The 9618-nt window shown below is 37.2% G+C and overlaps 1 long non-coding RNA gene across 1 annotated transcript; it reads right to left on the reverse strand.

Annotated features, from left to right (window-relative positions):
* Window positions 1–4204: 4204 nt before the first annotated feature.
* Window positions 4205–8678, reverse strand: LOC119987677. Its single transcript, XR_005465502.1, has 3 exons — window positions 8657–8678; window positions 7154–7211; window positions 4205–4297 (listed from the first exon to the last, which is right to left on the reverse strand). It is a non-coding gene; the product is annotated as an uncharacterized LOC119987677 (long non-coding RNA).
* Between the last annotated feature and the right edge of the window lie 940 nt (window positions 8679–9618).

Here is a 9618-nt window from a genome sequence, read left to right on the forward strand (position 1 = left end):
GGTATAGCATCTGTTCAAAAGATAAACAGTTGTGTTAACAGCTTCAGCCCACAGCCATTTAGGCATTTGTTTGCCTGCTAAAAGGGTTCTTGCCATCTCCATTACTGATCGATTTTTCCTTTCAGAGACTCCATTTTGTTCTGGAGCATACCCCACAGTGAGTTGATGGTGGATCCCATAATCTGTACAAAATTTGTCAAACTCCCGAAAGGTAAATTCACCTCCTCTATCACTTCTAAGAATTTGAATTTTTCTTCCAGATTGATTTTCTACAAAAGCTTTGAACTTCTTAAATAAACTAAACACCTCAGATTTCTCTTTCACGAAATAGACCCAGGTCATCCTGGTGAAATCATCAACAGATAACAGAAAATATTTATTACCTTCTTAGTGACAGTATGCATGGGGCCACACACATCAGTGTGAACAAGTTCTAGACAAGTTGAAGCTCTCGAAACAGAATCATGACGAAAGGGTTTCCTCTTCTGTTTCCCTTCTAAGCAGCTGCTGCACATCACAGTTTTTGCATCAAATTTAGGTAGGTCAGTAATCAAGTGAGAGTCTTGAAGCTTCTTCAAGTGTTGAGAACTGAGGTGACCTAACCTTTGATGCCACAATTGGGTTGTCTCTGTAGTTACTTTTAAAGCAAGCTCTGACTGTTTATGAGGGAAATCAGGTAGATCAAACTGTAATTGAAAACTTCTTCTGCCCTTCATTTTCACAGTACATATCAATTGATTATTTTTATTGCCATCTAGGATCTTACAACTGGTACCCTGGAAGACTAAAACAAAGCCTTTTTCCATAAGTTGTCCCACACTCAGGAGATTGGCATCTAATTTTGGGACATACATAACATCCCTAATAAGGTGCCTTCCCTTAGAATTAGAGACAGACACAGTCCCCTTTCCTGCAACTCTGACCTTTTCACCATTACCCAGAATGACATTAGTTGTGAAAGACCTATCCAAATTCTTAAAGAGCTTGACATCAGCAGTCATGTGGTTACTGGCTCCTGAGTCAAGAAACCAGGCAGCATTAGATGGTTCCTGTAAGCAGGCCATAAACAAGAATTCTTCCTCCTCCTCCTCATCATCATCATCATTAGTCTCTTGAACAAACTTTGCCTGTTGTTTGCTCTTGTCCTTTAACCTACATTCATTCTGAAAATGGCCAAACTTCCCACAACTTCTGCATATGGGTTTGCCCTTATTCCAGCAGTGTTCTTCCGCATACCCCTCCTTTTTACACAAGTTACATAAAGGCTTAGTTTTACTCCAACATGATTCCTCAGTATGTCCCTCTCGATTACAGAAAGTACATAGGGATCTAGCACCTGATTGTTTCTGCCATCCCCCTCCAGTGCCGGAACTGGTATTACCCTGAGCATCTGAATTGTATCTCATCTGGTAAGCACTCTCTGTAGCTTCAAGAGACATCCCTTCAATTTTAACCCGAGTCTCATGAGCCTCAAGAGACCCAATCAAGTCACTCACAGTAAGATCATCAAGGTCCTTAGTCTCTTCTAGAGTAGTAACAATATTATTGTATTTGGGAGTCAGACTGATCAGAATTTTCTCTATAACACGTCTATCAGGCATTTTTTCACCACAGTTCCGTAGTCTATTAACCACATCCATAACTCTAGTATAGTAATCTTTGATAAGCTCACCATCTTTCATCATCAAATTCATCAACTCTCTACGAAGGCTGTGTAATTTAACAACACGTACCTTGGAGTGTCCCTGATACTCAGTACTTAGAGTCTCCCAAGCTTGTTTAGCACAGACAGCACCTGCAATACGAGGAAAAATAACCTCTGCAACCGTAGTTTGAATAACAAGAAGAGCTACGTTGTCTCTTTCAATTGCTTTCTTTACCTGGCTATCATCAGCCACATCTGTCTTAGAAGATCCCTCTTTTTCGTCAGAATCAGATTCATCATCAGCCTCCGTAAGACAAACAGGACACCCAACCTCAATGAACTCCCAGAGCCCCTTGGACTTGAAGTAAGTACGCAGAAGTATAGACCAGTAGTCGTACTTCTCACCCGTGAAGATGGGCAGACTACTGATTGCAGGGTTTGCAGGATTCGACATATCGAAGACAAGGCGAAGTAGAGAAACACGAGCCAGAGTCAGGAAGAAACAGAACAAGCGGATGATCGTTGCTCCGATACCATGTTTGATAGTTGCAAAGTCATCAATACAAGCTAATCAAAGAATATCAACAATGAACCAAGAACCTTAAGATGGCGCATAACCAGAGAACATAGATATTAAGAGCAAAATTCATATAGTCATTACAACACCGAAACCCTAAAAAAAGGTCTTTTACTAGAGAAAGACTTGGACATAAAACGACAGTACACATAACGTTTTAATAAAGACAGGTTAAGACATAAATAAATAAGGAGAAATAATATCAGCTTTAACAATTATGCATTCCACCTCGTAAATAGGCTATCATCAGCTGCTATCAACATAAAATCACCGATGGAGTTACGGTTGGGCAAAACTCCAACAGATTATGATAAGCTACGAGTTTTTGGTTGTCCAGCCTATTATCATGTCAAGGAATCTAAGCTAGATCCGAGAGCCAAGAAAGTAATTTTCTTAGGCTTTAGTCATGGAGTTAAGGGATACAGATTGTGGAGTCCTGACTCAAAAGAATTTTTTTTGAGTAAAGATGTGACATTTGATGAATCTAAGATGATGAAAATAGCATACTATGGAAAGGAGAATGTGGATACAAGTGTTACGAAACAGTGGAGTTTGAGATTCCATTGGTACCAAAAAGAGATATTCAAATAGTCCAAGAGGAGTAGTATAATATAGACTTAGTATCTGAAGAGGTGGAGTCATCCATAGAAGAAATCCCACAAGAGCAAGAGTCCATTGCCACCAGTAGACCACGAAGATTTATCCAGAAACCTATATAGTATACAGACATGGTGGCGTAGGCACTTTCAATCATTAAGGAGGTGTCCAACAGTTAAAGGGAAGCAACACAGACTTCTGAGATGAACAAATGGAAGAAGACTATGGATGAATAGATGAGTTCTCTACACAAAAAACAAAACTTGGGAGTTGGTAGTACAACTTCTCAAAGGAACGAAAGCAATCGGGTGCAAATGGGTATATGCCAAGAAAGAAAAAACTACTAGCCTCAAATATAAGGCAAGGCTAGTACTAAAAGGGTATGCTCAAAAAGAAAGAATTGACAACAATAAAATATTCTCCCAAGTGGTCAAGCATACGTCAATTCAGACTTTATTGGCTTTGGTTGCACAATATGACCTTGAATTAGCTCAACTTTGATGTCAAAACAACTTTCTTACATAGAGAATTGGAAGAGGAAATATACATGACTCAATCAGGTGGATATAAAATTTTTGGTAAAGAGAATTGGGCATGCAAGCTAAAAAAAATCTCTTTATGGCTTGAAGCAATCTCCGCGACAATGGTACAAATGATTTTATCATTTTATGATGGAGTAGGGATGCACACGACCTAGTTTGACCATTATGTATATTTTTGTAAATTTCGAGATGGTACCTTCACCTTTAGGTGGATCACTTACACAATATAGTAATTGTATAGCTTCAATTTGTGGATATGCCTTACAAATTAGTTCATTCTCTTTTTCTTCTTAGGCTCACTCTCTTTGAGATTTTCTCTTCCCTTTTTCTCTCAAAGGTTCAATTGAGTAAAGAGTTAAAAGTGAAAGATCTCGGAGAAGCCAAAAAGATACTTGGCATGGAGATTAAGCGGGATAGAGCCAAGGGAACAGTTTGTTTGACACAAACCCAGTATTTGAAAAAAGTGATACAGAAGTTTGGTGTGTCTAAAACCATCAAGCCTGTGATAAGATTATTCAGAGTTTTCCTTTTTGCAGAGATTGTTCGATCTGCTTGGGAAGACATTATTTCTTTGGGCTTATTTCTTGGGCCACATTTGAGAGCTTTTTTAGTTTCTTTGGGTTATTCTCTTAGGCCCATTTTTTAGAGAGTTGATCAATACACATCGTATTGATCATTTCCTTCTATATTTCAATTTTCTTTACTCTATTCTCTGTCTGACATTGACAATGCATTTGTCACATCACCAGAGCCGTTGGTGAAGTGTGTATATCTTGAAAGGCTGATACCCATTGTATGTACTACGATATTTTTTGAATGATAATATATTTTTCAAATCTTGGCTTTCACTCTCTCTCTCTCCCCTCTCATCTTCTTCTTCATCTACCATCTTCCATTTCTATTCCGCTGCAAACTCATGAATTAGAATGATGATTCCTGCAATATTAAACACTTAGATCAGATTATTTTATGGTATCGGAGCCAGGTTCAATTGTATGAACCGTTACGGTATTTACTACTCTCGTAAAAGAAGAAGGAATTTGACAAAAATGGCACAAGCTACAGAAGGTGGAGCTGATAATACAGCAAGATCTCTGGAAGACTTAGTGCAGTTATTGAGAGGGACACAATCTCTCAATCAAAATGTTGGTGCCCCTTTGGGTGGTACAAACAACAATACAGAAATTACAGATCTTCTACAGAAGGTTTGTGCTGCTATAGCAAACAAAGATACAACTTCACAGGCCACAGTATCAACTAGTGTTGCTGTAATGCCAACTCCTGCACAGAATCCATATTTGAACCCATACTCATTCTTGCCAAATGATTTTACTCTTACAAAGGTAACTCAGATAGAGTTGGATGGTTCGAACTATTATGCGTGGAGCAGAAGCATGATGAATGCTTTCAGAGCTAGAAACAAGATAGCTTTCTTGAATGGGACTATCACTGCACCAAAGACTTCAGATCCTTTGTATGAACAATGGTGGCAGGTAAACAGTATATTAACTTCATGGATCACTAATAGTTTGACAACTAAGATCAACAATAGTATCTCGGGCTGGAAAACAGTAAAGGAGTTATGGGATGATCTTAAAAAGAGGTATTCGGCAGGAAATGACACAAGGTTATTCCAGATCTACAAGCAGATGGTTAATGTTAAACAAGGAACACTCAGTATTACAGATTACTATGCAAAGCTCCAGGGGTATTGGGATGAAATTGAAGAATGTGAAGAGAATGTGGAATGTGATGAACATGACTGTTTGTGTAAGAAAGCAAAGTTACTGATTGTCAAAAGAGAAAAGGAAAAGTTTATGCAGTTTTATTGGGGCTGAATGAAATGTATGACCACATCACAAGTCAGATTTTCTTGATTAAACCAAGGCCAGATGTGGAAACAGCTTTCAGCTTTGTATTGGAAGAAGAAGATAAGCAAGCACTCTCACAGGCTAGCAAAGTAAAAACAGAAGGTGCAATGGCAATGGCTATAAACAGGCCTACTCCTAATCCATCAGCATCAAACAACAATAAGGCTTAAGGCAAAGGCAGATGGTGCTCAATTTGTAAGAAAGACAACCATAATACAAATAAGTGTTACAAGAAGCAAGGTATGTGGTGCACTCACTATAACATGAACACTCATAACACTGAGAAGTGTTTCAAGTTGCATGGGTACCCCAATACAAACAACAAGAGGCCAAGGAACATGGACACAGGAAGCAAATACATGGCAAATCAATTCAGCTGTGAATCTCATTCAACTAACTCCAACTCAATAGCACAGAATCTGAATCTCAGTGTTGAGCAATGTCAACAACTCATGCAAATGTTAAAGAACAATGCAAATGGAGGAGTTGAATAGGGAGGAGACCAGCATAGCATTGCTTCTGTGTCCACTATGGGAGGTACTCTTGAACCTAAATTACTACAAAATATTGCAAAATGGATTCTTGATAGTGGTGCTACAGATCATGTTATATGCAATGAGAAATTGTTTGATGCATGCCATACTTTAAAAAATTGCTATGTTACTTTACCTAATGGTGATAAGCATAAAATAACACATTCTGGCATAGTAAAGTTGACTGATGATATTACACTAGTTGATGTGTTGTGTGTACCTACTTTTAGATTTAACATAATTTATATAAGTAAATTAACTAAGAATGACAAATATGCAGTCAGATTTACTAGTACAACCTGTGAATTGCAGGACATGTCCACTTGGAACCACACTGGCATAGGACTAATGGATAAGGGACTATATTTACTTAAAGAAATTGAAGGAGGGAATTTTGTCTGCTCAGTTAATATGAATTCTAATGTTGAAGGGGATTTATGGCATTTAAGATTAGGGCACCCTTCAAATTCTGTAACAGATCTTTTGCCTAATTTTATTAGTAGAAAGACTGTGCAATGTACTGATTGTATGCTATCTAAAATTAAAAGAAGCCCTTTTCCGACTAGTACTACTTGCACTATTGATTGTTTTGATTTATTGCATATGAATATTTGGGGGCCTAACCCTATTTCTACTGTGGAAGGATACAAATACTTCTTGACTATAGTAGATGACTATTCTAGATTTACATGGACTTTTATGATGCCATCCAAAAATCAAACTAGGAATAATATCAAGTTTTTTGTTAATTATGTTAGAACACAATTTGGCAAGAGAGTTAAGACAATTAGGACTGATAATGGAAAAGAAATTTTAATGGAAGAATACTACTTGACAGAGGGGATACAACATCAAAAGACATGCCCTTATACACCCCAACAAAATGGGGTTGTAGAGATAAAACATCAACATATCTTGAATGTGGCTAGAACCTTAAAATTATAGAGTGGATTAGATGAAAAATTCTGGAGTATTTAGTACAAAAAGCTGTTTATATAATAAACAGACTGCCTACCAGAGTGCTTGATAAGAAGAGTCCTTATACAATTGTGTATAAAGAGGATGTGAATTATGGTATACTTAAGGCATTTGGCTGCCACTGTGTAGCCAAAGAGAATAGAAGTCTAGGTTCAAAGTTTGAACCAAAGGGGATATCATGTATTTTCATAGGGTACCCAGTTGGGGTTAAAGGGTATAGACTATTAAACATTGAGACAGAAGAAATTTTTGTTTCTAGGGATGTAAAGTTTAATGAAATGAGTTTTCCTCTTAGGACATCGGAGATCACAAAAGAAAATGAAGAAAGAACAGAGACTAGACAAGAAAATAATGAACCAACAGTTACACATAGAGATATAACTACAAGAACTAAGAAAAGACCAACTTACCTGAATGATTATCAGTGTAATGCTGTCATTCCTAGCTCTACTTTTGTTCACTTTCTTGCTGCATTGTCAAAGGAAAAGGAACCACAAACTTATAAACAGGCAGTAGTGAGAGATGAATGGTGTAAAGCCATGGATTTAGAAATGAAAGCTTTAATAGAAAATGATACTTGGCAGTTGACTACATTACCAAGCAATAGAAGAGCTATAGGATGCAAGTGGGTGTATAAAATAAAGTATAATGCAGATGGATCTATTGAAAGATACAAAGCTAGGTTAGTGGCTCAAGGTTATAGTCAAAGTGAAGGTTTTGACTATAACGAGACCTTTGCACCAGTAGTTAAAATAACTACTGTAAGACTCTTCTTAGCTATAGCAGTAGCAAAAGGTTGGTACATGCATCATCTAGATGTTCATAATGCTTTCCTAAATGGAGATCTAGATGAAGATATATATATGAAACTACCACCAGATTATTCACAGCTAGGGAACAATACTGTTTGTAAATTGAAGAAATCTATATATGGGTTGAAATAAGCTAGTAGACAATGGAATGAAAAATGCAAGAAAGCTTTACTAGATTTTGGTTTCATTCAAAGCAAATCAGATTATTCATTATTTACTTATCATCATAATGGAGATATAGTATTACTTTTGCTATATGTTGATGATATGGCAATTGGTGGAAACAGCTTAGATTTAATTACTAAGGTAAAAATTCATATAGGATCTTGTTTTAAAATCAAAGACCTAGGAGAGTTGAAATATTTTTTAGGTTTAGAAATAGATAGAAGAAAGGATGGTCTTAAGTTGAATCAGAAGAAATATGCTCTAGATCTCTTAAGTGAAACAGGTTTTGAAAATACTAAAGTAAACAATTCCCCTATTGATACAAATAGTAAGCTATCTAAAGCTATAGGAAAGCCCTTGGATGATCCAGCTAGATACAGGAAATTAGTTGGTAAATTTATGTATCTCGCACTAACAAGACCTGACATTACTTACACTGTGAATACCCTTAGTCAGTTTATGCAGGCACCAACAGATGTTCACATGGATGCAGCTCATCGCTTGTTGAGGTATATTAAAGGGACTATAGATTATGGTTTATTTTATCCTATGACTAACAACATGTAGGTTCAAGGTTTTTGTGACTCCGATTGGGGGTCATGTGTAGACACTCGAAGATCTGTAACAGGATTCTGTGTCAAACTTGGTGAATCTTTAATTGCATGGAGATCAAAGAAGCAACAAACTGTTTCTAGGTCATCTGCAGAGGCTGAGTATAGGGCTATGGCAGGTCTAACAGCTGAACTGGCTTGGATCAAGAACTTATTCACAGAACTACGGATAAAAATCAAAGAACCAATGCATCTCTACTGTGACAATCAGGCAGCAATATACATTGCAACAAATCCAGTTTTTCATGAAAGAACGAAGCACATCGAATTGGATTTACATTTTACTTGAGAAAAAGTGCAGCCAGGTTTAATAAAGCTTGCTCACCTAAAGACGGATGATCAGCCGGAAGACTTGTTCACCAAACCATTATCAGTTGACAGAATCAAATCCCTTATTTCCAAGCTCAACATGGATACCCCCCATGTCGATCTTGAGGGGGGATGATAAGATTATTCAGAGTTTTCCTTTTTGCGGAGATTGTTCGATCTGCTTGGGAAGACATTATTTCTTTGGGCTTATTTCTTGGGCCACATTTGAGAGCTTTGTTAGTTTCTTTGGGTTATTCTCTTAGGCCCATTTTTTAGAGAGTTGATTAATACACATCGTATTGATCATTTCCTTCTATATTTCAATTTTCTTTACTCTATTCTCTGTCTGACATTGACAATGCATTTGTCACATCACCAGAGCCGTTGGTGAAGTGTGTATATCTTGAAAGGCTGATACCCATTGTATGTACTACGATATTTTTTGAATGATAATATATTTTTCAAATCTTGGCTTTCACTCTCTCTCTCTCCCCTCTCATCTTCTTCTTCATCTACCATCTTCCATTTCTATTCCGCTGCAAACTCATGTATTAGAATGATGATTCCTGCAATATTAAACACTTAGATCAGATTATTTTATAGCCTGTTAGTACACCTTTGGTGAGTCACTTCAAGATTAGTGCTGCTATGTCTCATCGTATTGAAAAGCAGAAAGAATACATGTCCACTATCCTATATGCATGACCCTGCCAAAAGACAATGACAAACTGTGAAATGGATTTTGAGATACATCCATGGAACATTGGATGTTGGTTCGAAATTTCAAAAGGATAAGCCGAATCCATATTTGGCAGGTTATGTAGATTCAGACTACGCTGGAGATCTAGCGTCGTTCTACAACTGGTTATGTGTTCACATTGGCTGGTCGACCTATTAGCTAGCACTCTACATTACAGTCAATTGTCGCTTTGTCTACCACAAAACCTAAGTATATGGCAATGGTAGAAGCTTTAAAAG

This window comes from Tripterygium wilfordii, chromosome 3, assembly GCF_013401445.1.
Source record: "Tripterygium wilfordii isolate XIE 37 chromosome 3, ASM1340144v1, whole genome shotgun sequence".
NCBI lineage: Eukaryota > Viridiplantae > Streptophyta > Magnoliopsida > Celastrales > Celastraceae > Tripterygium > Tripterygium wilfordii.